Here is an 18,921-nt window from a genome sequence, read left to right on the forward strand (position 1 = left end):
GAGAAGGAAAACAGCAGTAGCCTAAGATTCAAGAAATTGGAATGGCGGTCTTCCATAATTCCTGCTATAACTTCTGCAAATCCTGCCTCCTCTCTGGGACTCAACTTTATCATCTGTAAATTCAGAACATGAGTCCTGAGATTCCCTACTGTAGGAACAAGTTTCTTGCTCTGCGTAAAGCCTGCTGGAGACAGTATGTACCAGCCTCCCCACCCCCCGGCCACCCCCACAACCAGAGCAGTTCTCAGGATGCAAAATCTGTAATAACTAGGTGTGAGGAAGAAAGAAATGACTTTCAGCTCTGCTTTCAAGGAGAAAAAACTCACCACTCATTGGCCCAAGGAGGCAGCCAATATTTCCAGAAGTCTGATGTTAACTGATCTCAAATCTGAACCCTTGTGAATTATAAGGCCAATTTTCCAATCAATTCCGGCTGAAATTTAGAACGCTTGTTGAGATTTAGGGGCTGGTGAGAGGATAGAGCTGCAGAATTGCCAGAGATAATTTCTATTGCCATGTTCTGGCACAAAACAAGTCCTTGTGATGATAATAATCCTTTTTTTAAAAAAGGCACTGGCAAGGTTGCAGGGTGAAAGTAAGAGTGATCCAATCTGGGTATAAGGAATGCATTCAAGCCCATTTCCAAATCAGGAACAGGCAGGCAGGATTTAATCCTCAACGTATTTTTAACATCTTACAAAAAGCTGTTGCTTTTGGTGTTTTATTTGTTGTCTTTAAAGGTGTGTGTGGGGGCGGGGGGGGGAGCTACATGCAACAGCAATGGCAAAATTTTTCCTCCAAACTGGAAATAGGTTAGAGAGAGCTTTCTGATGTTAGTCAGCTAGAAGTTAGTGATTTTGCATTTATTACCACTGTTTAAGATTAGCATTTAGGAAGTAGGACTCACCCAAATGTTAATTCAGTGTAGGGCTATTCAGGGCTATTACCTGGGGGTAAGTACCAACTGTGTGCCTGGAACAGGACTGACCTTTCGTTTAGAGTCCTGATGACTTGGGACTCCACAAGGAGCTATCACGCTCCTGTTTTAGAGGAGGAAGCAGACTGAGCAGTTAAGAAATGTATCCAAGAGTCTGTGCTTGAGATCTTGGAGATTTGAACTCAGTTCAGTCTGATTTTATAACTCATATTGTTTCTGGAATCCTCTGCCAATGCTATAGGATGCCTGTGACCTATTTTCTGTGACCATGAACTTGACCTCCTGTACTATTTGAGGCATCTCCCATGGAGCTCACCTTCCACCTAGTCACGGTGCAGAAATAGAATCATCGGCCAGTGGACTGATAAAGACAGCACTTGCGTGAGGGATATTATGTTTAATTTTGAACAATTTGAAACGTAGTGTACGAATAGTAGTATCTTTCCAGTTATAAAACCAGTTGATATATATCCATTGTTAAAATTTTGGAAAATCCAAAATGTCACAAAGATGAAAGTAAAAATTACTCCTCATCCTGCGAATGTGAGAAAACTATGGCTGACATTCCTTTTTCTGAATTGCATAATGGTTAAATGATCAAATTCTGTAGCCAGATAGGCTTTGGTTCAAATCTCAGTTCAAGCAATTATTAGCGGAATGAATTTGCATATGTGTATATGGGCTTCCCTGGTGGCTCAGATGGTAAAGAATCTGCCTACAATGTGGAAGACCTGGGTTTGATCCCTAGGTCAGAAAGATACCCTGGAGAAAGTAATGGCTATCCATTCCAGTATTCTTGCCTGGATACTGGAGGAGAGGAGACAGAGGAGCCTGGTGGGCTACAATCCATGGAGTCACAAAGATTAGGACACAACTCAGAGACTAACTCATATATATATAGATATAGATATATATATGATTCATCTTTTTATTTCTAATTTTGTTTTAAAATAGCTTATGAATTACATCACTTAAAAAAATGAAACAAATAGCCAACACTTCTATAACATTGATTTTTTGACAAGTACTCTTCTACAGCTTTACAGAACATTTTAATTGTCAGAAAAATCTCTACGAGGTTGTCCCCATTTTACGGGAACTGAAGAGGAAACCAAGACAGAGGTAAAGGATTTCCAAAATCCCGTAGCAAGAAAGCCTCAGAGCTGGAATTTGAACCCAGGAGTTCTAACTCCACAGACTGTGTTCTTAACCATTAATGATACTACTTCTGGTATTATTTAGTATTATTATTGTTTCCTTCATAATTTTTATTTTACAAAATTGGAAACATACGGACATATTGTTTTGTTATCTGCTTTCTTCATTTAACAATATGCCTTGAACTTGCTTCCAAGTCATTAAATACTTTTAGAGAACACAATTTTTTGATGTCTGCGTGGTATTCAATTGAATGTCTGAAATGTAATTAACTTAGCCAAATCTCTATTGTCAGGCATTCCAGATGTTTCTGATTTTTCACTGTAATAAACAATGCTGAGATGAACATCATTGTACATGCATTCTCTAGTTATTTCCTTTGGATAAATTCCTAGAAATAGAATTGCACAGTCAAAAGAGTATGACGCGTTTCATGTGGATATTGGTGCTTTTTGTTTGATTTTTGAGAAATTGCAAATCTCTCTGTAGCCATACCACATCAGGCATACTCCTGTGACAAGGGAACTAATAAAAGTCACAAAACTAGTTAGGACACACACATTACACATAACTCAATATTTATTGTATATAAAACCAGTGGTTCATCAGAGCACAATTCTTGCTAATTCATGGTTGCAAAATGTAATAGCTACTTAACCCTACACACTGGACAACCCTACTCCATATTCTGAAGACAATCATGTTCATAGGGTATGAAGGGAACAGTGATTTATTGAGCAATTAGTACGTGTCTGCACTGAGCTCAGTCCTGTAGTGACCCCGCATTGGGCAAAGGGAAACGTACTTCACAGACAGGGAACTGAAAAGTCATATGACTCATGCAGTGTTGCAGAGGTAGTGCGAGGCCGTCAGCCTGAAGCCCTGGCCCGCCAGCCTTTACCCCGCCCCTTCCATATGCCAACACACTACCCCAAACGTTTAAGATTTCTGTCTCTGAACTTGTCAGGGGAAATGATCTCGGGTTCCTGCAACTAGATTTCAGGTTTGGTCTTAGGTCTCTTCTTCATTTGTTAATTTCAAGGAGATTGCCTAGCTTCAAACCTCACCGCAGGGGGTCTCCAAATTGTCAATCTCTTTCTCTCTCTCCCTCCCCCCTTTATCTCACTTCTGGAGGCCAATAACTGTATTGACTTTTTAAAAAGAACTCTATAAAGACAGTGACTATTCTGCTAAAACCAAACAACGAAACAAAAAAGGAACCAGAAGGCATAAAATAAATCAGAAGTGAGGGTGGGGTATGGAAAGGAGCTGGGAATCCCCTCAGAAAAACTAATAATTGTTGATATGAAACCGGCAAGGGGAGGAAAAGGTAGAACCAAGAGCAAGAATTCCAAACACATTGCCATGGTGAAGGACGCGAGCTCCCTAAAGGCCCTGGAGTGCACGGAAGGTGGGTTAGGATCGCAGCAATCACCTCCTCGTGGAGCCTAGCGCAGGAGTCCTCACTCAGCTGTAGAGCTGGGTGTGTACAGGGTGATCAAGTCATCTTCCTTTGCAGGGACTTCTCCAGTTGTAGCACGGAGAGTTGTCTCACATTCCAGACAAACCCAGACAGTTGACCACCCTGAGTGGGAACTACACGATAATCCTGGGTCAGACATTCACGGATAGGTTTTCTTAAGAATCACTTAATCTGTTCCTTCATGTTCATTTATTCACCCCATCCTCCATGCCTGGTCACTGGACAGTCGTCTTGTACTCATCTTCATACATGAGATGAGTATAGAAGAGATGAGATGGAGATAGAAGAAAATTGACTTCCATTCTTCCCTTGGTTAACTGTTTCCAAGAGGAAAATGACAGAAAATGTAATCCCATCGTGGGATAAGTGCAAAATACAACCATGGAGCAGGCACGACAGGGGCACTGAGGTTGGTACCATTTAGGACGATGAGAAAAGGCTTCTCAGGAATGGGCTGTCTATACTCAGGACCACAGGTTCTGCAGGACTCGTGCATGGTTACGGATGGTCCAGGGAGAGGGAACAGCAAGAACAATTCAGAGGGAAAGTTTTGGTGAATTTAGGAAACTATAAAGAATTGAGAAGGATGGGATGTACGTACAATTACGACTGATTTGCATTCTATAGCAGAAACCAACACAACATTGTTAAAACAAAAATTAATTGAATTTAAAAAATAGAAAAACAGAAAGAATTGCTAGAACATTGGATAAGGGCCCTAATGCCAGGACCCTAGTCAGAGGCAGAGGGAAACAGAAGGGTGATGTTTGCTGAACAAATTCCCACTCATTACAGAAAAAGCTGCATTTGGATAGAGGACCAGAGATATAAGACCAGAGCTAATGCAGAAAATGGGCTTCCTTGGTGGCTCAGATGGTAAAGAATCTGCCTGTAGTGCAGGAGACCCAGGTTTGATCCCTGGGTCAGAGAGACCCCCAAGGGCGTGACAACCCACTCCCAGTACTCTTGCCTGGGAAATCCCGTGGACAGAGAAGCCTGGCGGGCTACAGTCCCTGGGGTGGCAAAGAGTCGAACGTGACAGAGTAACTAACTCATGATGCAGAAAAAAAAAAAAAGTCAAGACGTGGTGTTTAGGGATTTTATTTACAATGTGACAGTCATAGATCATCTGTTCATTTATTCGCTAATCTGTTCACAAATTGGATATTTATTTAACATCTACTATTTGCCAGAAATTGTTTTAGATGCTGGAAATACAGCAGTGAATAAAAACAAGGTAAAATTCCTGCCACCAGGAGTCTCACAAACAACAAATAAATATATAAGTAAAGGACTTCACCTCAGCTAGGAACAAATATAGCACAAAAATGCATAGAGAAATGTGACAGCAAGGGGCTGAGTAGTCAGTGTAAACTGGGTTGTCAGAGGAGGCTTCTCTGAAGATATGTCACTTGAGATGCAACCAAAAAAATAAGAAAAATTGGCTGTGCTAAGATAGATTTGGACAAGGGGAACAGCAAGAGTAAGACAACAGCAACCTCAGAAGGCTGGAAACGAAACTAGTAAAACTGGAAGCTGGGAAATGAAACGGAGAACAGATAGGATGAAGTTGGACCATATAGAATAAGACCTTGCAGGATGGAAAGTTCCTAGAAGTTTATCAATGAAAGAGAGATGCCATTCAAACTAAGGCTTTCTACACACACACACACACACACACACACACAGCCTGCCAAGTCGCTTCAGTCGTGTCTGACTCTGTGCGACCCCATGGACTGCAGCCTACCAGGCTTCTCTGTCCATGGGATTCTCCAGGCAAGAACACTGGAGTGGGTTGCCATTTCCTTCTCCAATGCATGAAAGTGGAAAGTGAAAGTGAAGTCACTCAGTCGTGTCTGACTTTTAGCAACCCCATGGTCTGCAGCCCACCAGGCTCCTCCATCCATGGGATTTTCCAGGCAACAGTACTGGAGTGGGGTGCCATTGCCTTCTCCCACACACACACACACGCAGCTTTATATACATCCCCACAGACCATCATTCAGTAACCTATATTATTAACATTCCAGCTTTATGACCATGGGAAAGTCATTTAACATATATACCAGGCATATAGTGGTGAAGAAACAGACACAGTTCTTATCTCCATGGACCCTTGTCTGTCTAATGTTTGGGTTCCTGACCCAAAGTAATTGTCAACCTGTAAAGATTATAATGTGTTGAGCTTTCAGCAACCCCATGGACTGTAGCCGGCCAGGTTCCCCTGTCCATGGAATTCCTCAGGCAAGAATACTGGAGTGGGTAGCCATTGCCTTCTCCAGGGGATCTTCCTGACCTAGAGGCTGAACCCAGGTCTTCTGCGTTGCAGGAGGATTCTTTACCATCTGAGCCACCAGAGAAGCCCATCAAATAGGATTACAAGACAGAAACACCTAGCTCAGCGCCCGGTTCACAGAAAAAGGCCAGTAAACATCGAGCACTTTCCCTTCCGTTATGTAATCATTCATGAAGCCAGCTCAAGGTCTCTTTCTAGATTTAGCTAGTGTTGTCAAACCAGTTAAAATTTCAAGAATATACCACCCCCACCATGGAAGAAGGGATGATCCACATTTTGGTACTCTCATTGCTTCTTTGAAGGGCAAGCCCTTTCAAGGGTTACTAATCCATTCCAAACTCCAGCCGTGATAACCTTAATTCCTTTTTCTAAAGAATCAATGACAGAGTTAGAAAAACAGGATGACCAAAGGTCAGCATACCACCAGATGTCCCTGGGCTGATGGCCAAAACTGTGGAACACAGGTATGTTTGGGGTAGAAGGCTGTGACCAACGCCAGATGGAGAATCTTTTCAGCTAAGCAATTTTGTCGATGTGGCATCTACTCACTTCACTCACTGGAATCAGCGTTATGCAGGGTCATGCACTATACACGAGCTATCAGGAATGGTTACTTATTACCAGCTCAGTAGGTGACCAGGGGCATGTCATTTCCGAAGGAAGCTGTTTGAAGGCTTTTCCTGCCCTTACTTTCCCATGTTCAGAAATTCTTAGAAAAGTGAATGATTGTCGATAGGTTTCAGAATTTCTTTGACTTGAGCAAACTCCGAAGGCATGGGGAAGTTTCTTCAGCCATGCAGGTTCCCAGATCTGAAAGTCTAGCATCGTCAAACAGTCGCTTTCAACCCCTACTATATGCCAGATGTTGCATGCCAGGAAGTGATTCACAAAAATGATATGAACTAGAATTGTGTCCTCAAGTCATTTATATTCCAGGGAGCATGGCTTCCCACTGCCTCCAGGCTAATGCTGAAACTCTCAGCAGACCCCAGGAGGCCCTTGGCAGGCTGCCTCTGCTCCACCTTCACACGTCCTCTGGCCAAATAAAGGAGTTCTCTTTCCCTGGACATGTCTCATACTTTACAGTCACTGCAATCATGCCTCTCTTTAAATTTCTCCCAGATGATTCCCCAGGAACAATTTGATGCCGTGAAAAGGACACAAATATCAAAGCCAGGTTCAGCCACTCAACTTGCTGTGTGTTCTTCTGCAGGTCAGTTTCCCTCTCTGAGCCTCAGTTTCCCTAGCTGATAAAGGGGTTCAGTTCAGTTCAGTTGCTCAGTCGTGTCTGACTCTTTGTGACCCCGTGAACCACAGCACGCCAGTGGGGAGGTCTATGTCATTTCTCCTCTTCCTTCCATCACTGATAAATCCTAGGATTCTAGAAAGCTAAGCGTAGAATGAACAGGACACCTCAAGAAATGTTAAAGCGTGCCTTTTTGGAGCAAGAAAAAGAAACATCTTCCTTCGTGGATTCTATCTGCCCAGAATGGTGAAGATGAGGTCCGCTGAGCTAGTTCAGCACGCTATTCATGCTGTTTATCTGCTTCTGTTTCCTGGGAGGCCTCTAATGACACTGATGGAGGGCCCACTTAATGTCATTCATCAGCTCTCACATCTTAATACCACTCCTGAGAAGCATGGAGTATTATTTCCATGCTGCATGTGGGTTAATGTAGAGGCTCAGGGAGGATCCTTGTCTGAAGTTGTACAGAATCCTTGACTAGGTTAGGGAGTCCAGATGCAGATCAGAGCTCAGCCTGTTTCTGGGCCAAAGCCTCCCCTATCCAGCCCATGTCCTGTCTCTGATCCTCACGTCTGGATCTCCACGCAGAAGCGGCGGCATCGGGAGACAAGCCTTTGAGACTGAGCGCTGTGCCAACACGTGTATACTGACTGGCTTCCCCTCCACGGCAAGCAGAGACGAGCTCTGTATGTGATATAGGGAAACCACAACAAGGCAATCCCTGCAACTATAAAATCAAATTAAATCAGGGATTCTGGCTGGGGCTTTAAACGTCTTAGCCGCTCTGATTTCTCTGGAGAAGCTGGGAGACGGAGCCAACTGCTGGAATGCACTCCCTCCCCAGTAAGAGTGTGTTTTTTTGCCTCAGGTTCTCAATCTGGTTTAAGTTGGCCATTTGGAGAGGAGAGAACTTCCTGGGCTTGGAGAAAAAAGAGCTCTCTGGGCTTGGGGAGAGCTTTCGTCTGCCAGTGTGTTCTGCTCACCATGTTTGGAAATCTGGGATGCTGGTGGGTAAATAAGGGTAAATAAAAAGAAGACGGGCTCCTGTTCACCGAGCATGGGCCGCCCTCCAGTTAACTCTACACCTGTTAATTCCCATAGCAGGGTCGTCACAGCAATGTAGGTAGGTAAGGTCCTCATCTCCAATTTAAAGCTGAGGGAACCTAGCCTCAGAAAGACAAAGTAACCAGTCCAAGTTTATGCAACTGGTAAAGACGGAGCCATATTTCAAATTCTGGGACATATGAACATCTCTTCTTTAAAGCCACATGACAATATCACCTCCACCCCCATCCTGAAGGGAAATTTTAAAAGAACAGTCCAACCTGCCCCATTTGTTGTTGTTCAGTCGCTCAGTCGTGTCCGGTGCTTTGTTTCCCCATGGACTGCAGCATGTCAGGCTTCCCTGTCCATCACCAACTCTCACAGTTTGCTCAAACTCATGTCCACTGAGTCATTGATGCTATCCAACCACCTCATCCTCTGTTGTCCCCTTCTCCTGCCTTCAATCTTTCCCAGCATCAGGGTCTTTTTTAATGAGTCAGGTCTTCGCATCAGGTGGCTGAAGTATTGGAGCTTCAGCATCAGTGTTTCCAATGAATATTCAGGACTGATTTCCTTTAGGACTGACTGGTTTGATCTCCTTGCAGTCCAAGGAACTCTCAAGAGTCTCCTCCAACACAGTTCAAAAGCATCAATTCTTTGGCACTTAGCCTTCTTTATGGTTCAACTCTCACATCCACACATGACTACTGGAAAAACCATAGCTTTGACTAGACAGACCTTTGTTGACAAAGTGATGTCTCTGCTTTTTAAAATGCTATCTATGTTGCTCATAGCTTCTTTTTTCAAGGAGCAAGCGTCTTTTAATTTCATGGCTGCAATCACCATGGTTATTATCTGGTTAGCAATTACAGCTAACCAGAATTTTTTTGGGGGGTGTGTGTTTGTGGGGGCAACATATATGGGTATTCAATACAAGATTTTACAATGACATTGGCTTTGAAATATATAAAAATCTCAGCACAAATTCTTTGGTAGGAGGAAATGTACAAAGTAGAATTGAAGAGAGGGAAAGAGGAGAAATACAGAGCTATAATGTGCAGTTTATGGGCTTTCAGGTGGTACTAGTGGTAAAGAATCTATCTGCCAATGCAAGAGACATATGAGACACAGGTTCAATCCCTGGGTCAGGAAGATCCTCTGGAGGAGGGCATGACAACCTACTCCAGTATTTTTCCTGGGAGAATCCCATGGACTGAGGAGCCTGGCAGACTTCAGTCCATAGTCACACAGAGTGGGACATGACTGAAGTAACTTTGCATGCAGGCACTCACGTATGTGTAGTTTATAATTGATAATAATGGATACCACATAATAATTTAGCCTGTAGATTCTAGAGGAGTCTATCAAGATTGGAATCTCAAAGAATCTTAAGGAAATGATTTACTCTCTAATTTTTTCTCCTTATTTATTTATTTATTATTTTTGTTGTTTAAAGTATCTTTAATATCAATTTTTTATTTTGATACTAATTTCTTATTTATTTTTTTAAATTTTTTATTATCATTATTATTTTTTTACTTTACAATATTGCATTGGTTTTGCCATACATCAACATGCATCCGCCACGGGTGTACACGTGTTCCCCATCCTGAACCCCCCTTCTACTTCCCTCCCCATACCATCCCTCTGGGTCATCCCAGTGCACCAGCTCCAAGCTTCCTGCATCCTGCATGGAACCTGGACTGGCGATTTGTTTCTTATGTGATATTATACATGTTTTAATGCCATTTTCCCAAATCATCCCCCCCAAAGGAAAATAATAACATTGCTACCTAACTAGGTTGTCGCTAGAGTCAGACATGACTGAGTGACTTCACTTTCACTTTTCACTTTCATGCATTGGAGAGGGAAGTGGCAACCCACTCCAGTGTTCTTGCCTGGAGAATCCCAGGGACGGGGAGGCCTGGTGGGCTGCCGTCTATGGGGTTGCACAGGGTCAGACACGACTGAAGTGACTTAGCAGCAGCAGCAGCAACTAGGTTGTGGTGAAGTTTAAGCTACGATCTATAATGAGCTTATAGGAACTGCTTAACAAAGTTAATGACATATATGCCTGATAGTATTATTTTTAACCAGCATATTGATATATAATTCATATCCAAGAAATTCACCCATTTAAAGTGTAAAAAATCAGTGGTTTTAAGTATTTTCACACAGTTGTCAAACTAATATTGCAATCAATTTTAGAACATTTTCATAATCCTAAAAAGAAACCCTGGGTTCATCAGCCATCACTGCCTATTTCCCCAAACTCCTTCACCCTAGATGAGGGGTCCCCAACCTCCAAGATCTAATGCCAGATGATCTGAGGGGGAGCAGATGTAATTTAATAGAAATAAAGTGCACAAGAAATACAGGTGCTTGAGTCATCTGAAAACCACCTGCCTCCCCCCAGTCCATGGAAAGATTGTCTTCATGAACCCAATCCCTGGCGCCAAAAGGATGGGGAACTGCTGTCCTAGACAAGCATGAATTCAGTCTCTATTTCTACATACGGGCCTATGCTGGAGACTTCATTACAACTGAATCGTACAATGCATGGTCTTTTATGACTGGCTTCTTTCACTGAGTGTTTTCACAGCTCATCTTGTAGCAGGTATCAGTACTTTATTTCTTTTTATGGCTGAATTATGTTCCATGTACAGATATATGCTATTTTCCATTTGTCAGTTGAAGGATGAGTTGTTTCCACTTTGTGGTAAATAATACTGCTATGAATACTTGTGTACAAGGTTTTTTGTCGTCAGATGTTTTAATCTTTCTTGCAAATATAGCCAGAAGGGGAATTGCTAGGTCATTACAGTAACTCTATATTTGACTTCCTGCAATGCTACTAGACTGCTATTCAAAGAAGCTGTGCTGTTTTGTACTCTGACCAGCAATCTATGCAGGCTCCAATTTTCACATCCTTGTGAACACTTGTTATTGTCTACTTATTTTATCCATTTTTGTGAGAGGGTAGTGGTAACTGTGCTTTTGATTTTCATTTCCCTAATGAGATTGAGGACCTTTTCACAGGTTGACTGGCTGTGTGTTTATCTTCTTTGGAGAATTACTTATTCAAATCGATCCCTTGCCCATTTTTTACTTGGGTTTTTTGTCCTTTCACTACTGGCTTTTAAGAGCCCCTTATATATTTTAGATATAAATCTCTAATCAGATATATTATTTGCAAATATTTTATCTTACATCATAAGTTACTGAAAGGAAAGGGGTTCATATTCCTTTGGATAGTGAGCTTTAGAGTCAGTTGTGGGTTTGAACACCCAAGATCACTGATGCCTAGCTGTTTAACTTTGGATTGGCTACTTAACTTTGCCTCTGTAAACTGGGAACACTAATTCTGATGCTTCAGTTTGTGAGATTAGAATAGCTAATGCATGTCACATATGACACAGTGCTGAGCCTATAGGAGGCAGGCAACAAGAAGGATCTGTTATTATGGTGCAGTGTATCAGGCAGTTCATAGCATCATTGTGATAACTGACTTCTTTTTAAGACAATCAGAATGTATACAATATTGATTATTTTATTTTATAACCTATATCAGTTGCCTCAGGAGGTTAAGTAACAAGCCCAAGTTCAGTTCAGTTCAGTCGCTCAGTCGTGTCCGACTTTTTGCGACCCCATGAATCGCAGCACGCCAGGCCTCCCTGTCCATCACCAACTCCCAGAGTTCACTCAGACTCATGTCCATTGAGTCGATGATGCCATCCAGCCATCTCATCCTCTGTCGTCCTCTTCTCCTCCTGCCCCTAATCCCTCCCAGCATCAGAGTCTTATCCAATGAGTCAACTCTTCTCATGAGGTGGCCAAAGTACTGGAGTTTCGGCTTTAGCATCAGTCCTTCAAAAGAACACCCAGGACTGATCTCCTTTAGAATGGACTGTTTGGATCTCCTTGCAGTCCAAGGGACTCTCAAGAGTCTTCTCCAACACCACAGTTCAAAAGCATCAATTCTTCGGCACTCAGCTTTCTTCACAGTCCAACTCTCACATCCATACATGACTACTGGAAAAACCATAGAGCCCAAGAGACATAGTAATTCCACAATAGATCTAAAGCTCAAACTGCTTTTTTTCAACTTGAAGTTTAATGCTGTATTCAAAGGACTTGGTGAGGCACATGATGCCTTTGTGCATAACCAGAAAATGGAAATTTCTGGGAATTGAAACAGCAATCCACATAGGCAGGTTGCAAGCAAGTAAATTAAAACATAATCAATTAATCAAATATCCTCTGGCTAAAACAGTATCTTCCACCCCAAATTCCATCTTGTAATGTAAGCTTGCCATTCTCTCATTAAATGTTTATTCCCCTTCATTTAAATCTGAATTGGTCCTTTGATTTGACTTGACCAATAAAATATAGCAGGATAATATGACACAGTGTAGTTGCTATGAAGTCTAAGTGGTCTGTCAGCTTCTGGCCTCCCTGGTGGCTTAGATGGTAAAGAATCTGCCTGCAGTTCAAGAGACCTGGATTCGATTCCTAGGTTGGGAAGATCCCTGGAGAAGGGAATGGCTACCTACTCGAGTATTCCATGGACAGAGGAGCCTGACAGCAAAAAGTAGGACACAAATGAGTAACTGATACTTTCATCTTGGACTTCCCTGGTGTCTCAGACAGTAAAGAATCTGCCTGCAATACAGGAGACCCAAGTTCAACCCTGGGCTTGGGAAGATTCTTTAGAGATGGAAATGGCTACCCACTCTAGTATTCTTGCCTGGAGAATCCCATGGACAGAGGAGCCTGGCAGGCCCCAGTCAATGGAGTAGCAAAGAGTCAGACATGACTGATCAACTAACACACACACACACACAAACACACACACACACACTAAGTGGTCACAGAGATAGCAACCCACATGGAGGAGACCCTTGACCCTTGGCTGTTAGCCCCAAATTAGCTTCCAGCCAGCAGCCAGCACCAACTGCCAGCCATGTGAATGAGGCCATTTGGCCAACCCAGACAATACTAAGTGAAGCAGAGCAATCACTCAGCCAAACCAAACCCAGAATCATAAGCAAATAAATTAATTCTGTTACAATCCATTAAATTTTGGGACAAATTATCACATAGTATAATAGGTAGACAAAAACCAGTTGAGATTCTCAGGTAAGGGGTATCAGAATACTGTTTATATACAGTTTGACATAACTAAAGAAATACATGCATTTTCTACCTTAGTCAACTGTAGGTAAAGTTTTGCTTTACTATATTCCCAGGAATTCCCCTCAAAAGATCATATTCATATTCATTTAGCCATGCCTCTTTGTATCCATCCATCCAATAAATATTTAATGAATGTCTACTAATTTTCTGGTGTTGGGTTAGACCCTGAGTTTATAGAAATGAATGAATGAGAAAACACAGTTTTCTGCTCTTGTATATGGATACCTGGAAAGAACCAGGTATCAGAAGTGCTTATAAGAGAAAGGGCTAGGCTTTTCTGTAGCTCAGGGCTAGCTATCTTATCAGGGGCCACTCGCTTGGAGGACTGAGAAGCTGGCTACTTGTATTTCAGTCCTGCTGCTGCTGTTGCTGCTGCAAAGTCGCTTCAGTCGTGTCCGACTCTGTGCGACTCCAGTACTAGTGCATCATAAAAACCTCCTCCGCCATATCTCCACACAAATTCACGGTATAAAACAACAATTGTATCATATTCATGAATTCTGTGGGATGGAGCAAAGGGAGGACCAGTTTCAGCTATGTGTCTATGGCATCAACAGAGCAGAGTCATAAACCAGGGATCCCTTGAGAGCTGGAGGCTGGAGAAATCTCAGGACACCTTCACCTGCATGTCTCACGTCTGGCGCTGGTGTGAGCCAAGATCTCAAATGGGCATCAGGCACCACCTCTCAAATGTGGGCTTTCCACGTGCTGTCTCCACATGCACCAGTTTGGACTTCCTCATAGCATGGCAGCTGGATGCCAGGAGTAAATACCTCAGAGGAGAACTAGGTGCAAGCCAGGAAATATGTTTTATATAACCCTGCCTCAGGTGTTACAGGCATCGCTTTGTCATGGTGACAAGTCCTCTTAAACTTAAGGGGAGAGCACCTATAGGTTCCCTGCTTTGATCAGAGCAATGTCAAAGTTTCATTGTGAGAGGAATTTGTGGAATGGGAGAAATGATTGCAACCATCTTTGGGAAATACAGTCTGGCTGAACACGGATCAAAATCAATGTTCTTTTGATATTTAAAGATGGGGAAAAACATTTATAGTCCTTAACTTTAATAGCTACTCATATGCAGAAGAAACACAAAGGTTGAGAGATGCTGGATCTTTAAGATCCAGAATATTTCAGTAACAAATTCCAGTCTGGGCATTCATATAGTCCCTTGCTGAGAAAAGGACCAAGGAGCTCTATCTCTTCATTCATGAAGACCTGATGGAAAGGTGTAGATTCTTCTGACTGATCACAGATCCTGAAAGAAACAAGCTGCTCAAAAATTTTTTTAGAAAGGAGATCCATGAGTAAATATACTTTGAAAAAAATCTCAAAATGTATTAGATCAGAGGGGCTAAATGAGTTATCAAGAATACAAATTATTCAATTCATTCATTAAATTTATCTCCAGGAAAATTTATCTCCAGCCTGGGTTAGATGACTCTCTTCTCTGCTGCCCTGTAATCTTGGGATCACCTACCCACCCCCAACCCCTCATAGTACTCGCTGGGTGTATTGTGGTTGGCTGCTTATTTATGTACCTTCTTCATTAGACTATGAACTCTCTGAGACTGGAGACCAGGTCTCAGAACTGCTGAATCCTCAGCATCTAATTATCTCATAGTAACTGAGATCGTAGTAATGTGTCCTATCTCTTGCCAGCAGCTTTTCCTGGACCAAACTTCCACACCGCGTGACTGCTAGAGACCCCGTGAGAACGTTCTCATTAGGACTGCTCAAGTCACATCAGAACTCCAAGGGGGAAAAATGACTGATTCTAGGACAGGAGCAGGAAATATGAAAGATGATCCTGGAGCATGTTGTTTTGTTCTTATTTTATTTTTTAGTTGGTGGAAAATTGTTTTACAACATTGTGTTGGTTTCTGCCCTGCAACCATACACACACGCACACACCACAACACACACACATACACCACAACACACACACATACACACCACTCACACATATACACCACATACACACACACACACACAACACATACACACACATATACAACACACACACAACAGATATACACACACCACATACACACACATACACAACACACACACAACATAACACACATACATACACAACACACACACATACACAACACACACACAACATAACACACATACACACCACACACACATAACACACACAACACACATACACAACACATACACACACAACACATACACATATACAACACACACACACACACAAATATATAACAACACACACATATATGCATCCCGTCCCTCCGGAGCCCCCTCCCCTCACCCTGTCCCACCCTCTAGGTCATCGCAGAGCACCAGGCTGGGCTCCCTGTGTTATATAGCAGGTTCTCACTAATTATCTATTTTATCCACGATAGTGTCTATCTATATGTCAATGCTCCTTTCTCAATTTGTCCCACCCTCACCTTTTCTGGCTGTGTTCATAAGTCCATTGTCTACTAGATTCATCAGTACCATTTTTCTGTATTCTATATATATACATTATTCTATGTAGTATTCTATATATATACATTATTCTATATATATATATACATTATAATAAGTATCATATATATGATACTTATTTTTCTCTTTCTGACTTACTTCACTCTGTATAAGAGGCTCTAGGTTCATCCACCTCACTACTTCTGGCTCAAATTCACTCCCTTTTATGATTAATATTCCATTGCATATACATACCACATCTTCTTTATCCATTCATTTGTTGTTGGATATCTGGATTGCTTCCATGTCCTAGCTATTGTAAATAGCTGCAGTGAAATTGGGATACGTGTGTCTCTTAGAATTGTGTTTTTTTCAGAGTATATGCTCAGTAATGGGATTTCTGGGTCATATGGTAGATTTATTCCTAGTTTTTAAGGAATCTCTATACTGTTTTCCATTCAGGCTATATCAGTTTACATTCTCTCCAACAGTGCAGGAGGGTCCCCTTTTCTCCCCATTCTCTCCAGCATTTATCATTTGGACAATTTTTAGAGCGTTGTGTAGTGCCAGTCAGTAAGGAAGTGCGGAAGAAATTAGCAAACAAATGCTACAATGACGACAGTATGTCAGAAGGAGCCAACTGCAAGAGACGCGGATGGCCAAACCAAGAGCATTTTGAGCAGCAAAATAAATAAGGTGGCAATGGATTACAACCCTAAAAATAAAAGGACTATTCACGAGTCCATACTAATGTTGAACGAATAAATAAATTAGGGAGAACAGACAAATCTTCCACTGAGAATGGTATCAAGTGATTTATGTAGATTACCTCCACCCTCAAGGAAGTGGAACCAGCTTCCCTCTCCTTAAGTGTGGGCTGTACAGACTGCGCTCTTTGCAATGAGCACAGCACAGAAAGTGGGTAAACAGGGTAACTGGACAGCGGAGAAGCATGACAAGTGCTCCCTCAGCCTGACGATCAAGGCTAACCCTCCCAGCGATAAGTTCCATTGTTAACATCTACCCTTAACATGGGGCTTCTCTTATGGCTCAGATGGTAAAGAATCCGCCTTCACTGCAGGAGGGCTGGGTTTGATCTCTGGGTTGGGAAGATCTCCTGAAGAAAGGAATGGCTACACACTCCAATATTCTTGCCTAGAGAATCCCATGGACAGAGGAACCTGGCGGGTTACAGTCTGTGAGGTCACAAAGAGTCAGACGTGTCAGACTCAGACATGACTGCATAACTAAGCATGTATGCAGGCACCCTTAACACGGTGGGGTGAACACGGGTCTTCACACCTGTCATTTTTCTCCTTCAAACACACAACCTCAGTCTAATCACACACACACACAAAAGCCTCTCAGGCAAAGCCCAACTGAGCTCATTCCACAAAATACCTGACCAGTACTCCTCAAAACTGTCAAGATCATAAAAAAACAAGGAAAGTCTGAGAAACTGTCATAGCCAAGAAGAACCTAAAGAGACGTGATACAATATAGCAGCCTGGATGGGATCCTGGAACAGAGAAAAGGACATTAGGTAAGAAGTGAGGAAACTGGAATCAAGTATGGGCTGTCACTAGTAATAATGTATCAATATGGGTTTATTAATTACAGAGATCATACCATTCCAGTGTAAGATGTTAACAATAGAAAAAAACTTGATATGCAGTAGATGGCAATTCTTCACTATCTCCACAATTTTTCTCTAAGTCTAAACCTGTTCCAAAGTTAAAATTTTATTTTTAAAAAGTTTCAAGGAAACATGTATAGTTTAAAACCCTGCCTTTCCCAGTTGAAAACAGAACTGATATAAACCACCAACACAGCAAAGTTAATAAGTAAAGGACTCAATCTTTCAAGGCACTTAACACCAGCAGACTTCACATTCTGATTCTCTGCAACACAGAATGAGTTGCAGCAGGGGCATTTAGAAGGTGGGCAAGAAATGGGCTGAAAGCTTTTGCCTCAAGGCCTGGTGCAGAAGATCATCTGAAGTCTGTAGCAGAAACACTTTCAATCTATGTAAATATCAGGAAATTAAATTCCATATGTTGTGTGCCAGACGCTTTCAGCTGCCGCAGCTGTGTGCAAAACGGTGAGCAGACAGTTTGCATTGTCAAGCGGGAGGAGTGTCATTCTTCACAAAGGAGAGGACTGTGGCTGCCAGTTGGAGGTCAAGGGGTAATATGTACGAGTGACTTGATTCCAGCAATCTGACAAGTTAAATCACTGGACAGTTGGGAATTCCTTGGGAGGCTTAAAAGTTGGAAGAACTTGTTAAGGGTGTCATAGTCTTTGGAACCAGAGTTTGCCTTTGAAATACACTGTTTATTTTAGAAACCGCATGAAAAAGGCACATGTATGATAGGGCGAGGATGGCAGGGAGGTTCCCATTATGATTAAATATGAATGGTCATTGTAGCAAAAAAAAATCATCAAATATAAAAAAAGAAAAAGATAATAAAATGTGGTTGTTACAACTAGAATGATACATATGGGATAGCTTTTAAGCTTTCAGCAGGTGTCCCAACCCTCTCTAATGCCTGTCCGTTTGGTTTAAATGCTTTTTAAATATGAAGATAGCAAAAAGGCTGGGAGTGACTAATATTTCAGAAATGAGCGGTAGAGCATAAACATTTAGGGATTAGACATAAGAAGTGATGTACAAACGTTCCAGGTCTAGCCATCTGTGAGAGAATGGGAGGATAGGAGACCTAAGAAAGGGCACATTTCCAGGAAGAACTCTCAGATTCAGGAGATCTGAATTCTGCTTTGAGCTCTTTTGCTAGCCTTCTTCCCACACTGTCTCTTGGCTGTGAAACACGAAGCAGAGCTGAAGCATTGGAGTTTAAATCCCTGAATTTGAATTCCCATTCTGTATCTTGTTACCTCTGTGACGTTTGAAAAATAACTCCATCTCTCAGTACCTCTGTTTCTTAAACTGTAAAATGGTACCATGTCTCTCTAGGGTGGTGTAGAGAATTCAATTAGTTCAATGCCTTTTAAAGACCTTGCATTCCCAGGTGGCTCTAGTGGTAAAGAACCCACCAGCCAATACAGGAGATGCAAGAGATGTGGGCTCAATCCCTGGGTCGGGAAGACCCTCTAGA

The 18,921-nt window shown here is 42.1% G+C and overlaps 2 long non-coding RNA genes across 2 annotated transcripts in view; one reads left to right on the forward strand and one right to left on the reverse strand.

The window, feature by feature from the left end:
• Positions 1 to 14,265: 14,265 nt before the first annotated feature.
• Positions 14,266 to 17,034, reverse strand: LOC132346019 (uncharacterized). Its single transcript, XR_009495699.1, has 3 exons — positions 16,830 to 17,034; positions 16,061 to 16,131; positions 14,266 to 14,618 (listed from the first exon to the last, which is right to left on the reverse strand). It is a non-coding gene; the product is annotated as an uncharacterized lncRNA (long non-coding RNA).
• Positions 17,035 to 17,260: 226 nt separating this feature from the next.
• Positions 17,261 to 18,921, forward strand: part of LOC132346018 (uncharacterized) — a 42,508-nt gene continuing 40,847 nt past the window's right edge. The window contains exon 1 of the long non-coding RNA XR_009495698.1: positions 17,261 to 17,348. This is a non-coding gene — a long non-coding RNA (uncharacterized lncRNA). The remainder of the gene's footprint in view (positions 17,349 to 18,921) is intronic.

The sequence above is a fragment of the Bos taurus genome, chromosome 8 (genome assembly GCF_002263795.3).
Source record: "Bos taurus isolate L1 Dominette 01449 registration number 42190680 breed Hereford chromosome 8, ARS-UCD2.0, whole genome shotgun sequence".
NCBI classification, from domain to species: Eukaryota; Metazoa; Chordata; class Mammalia; order Artiodactyla; family Bovidae; genus Bos; species Bos taurus.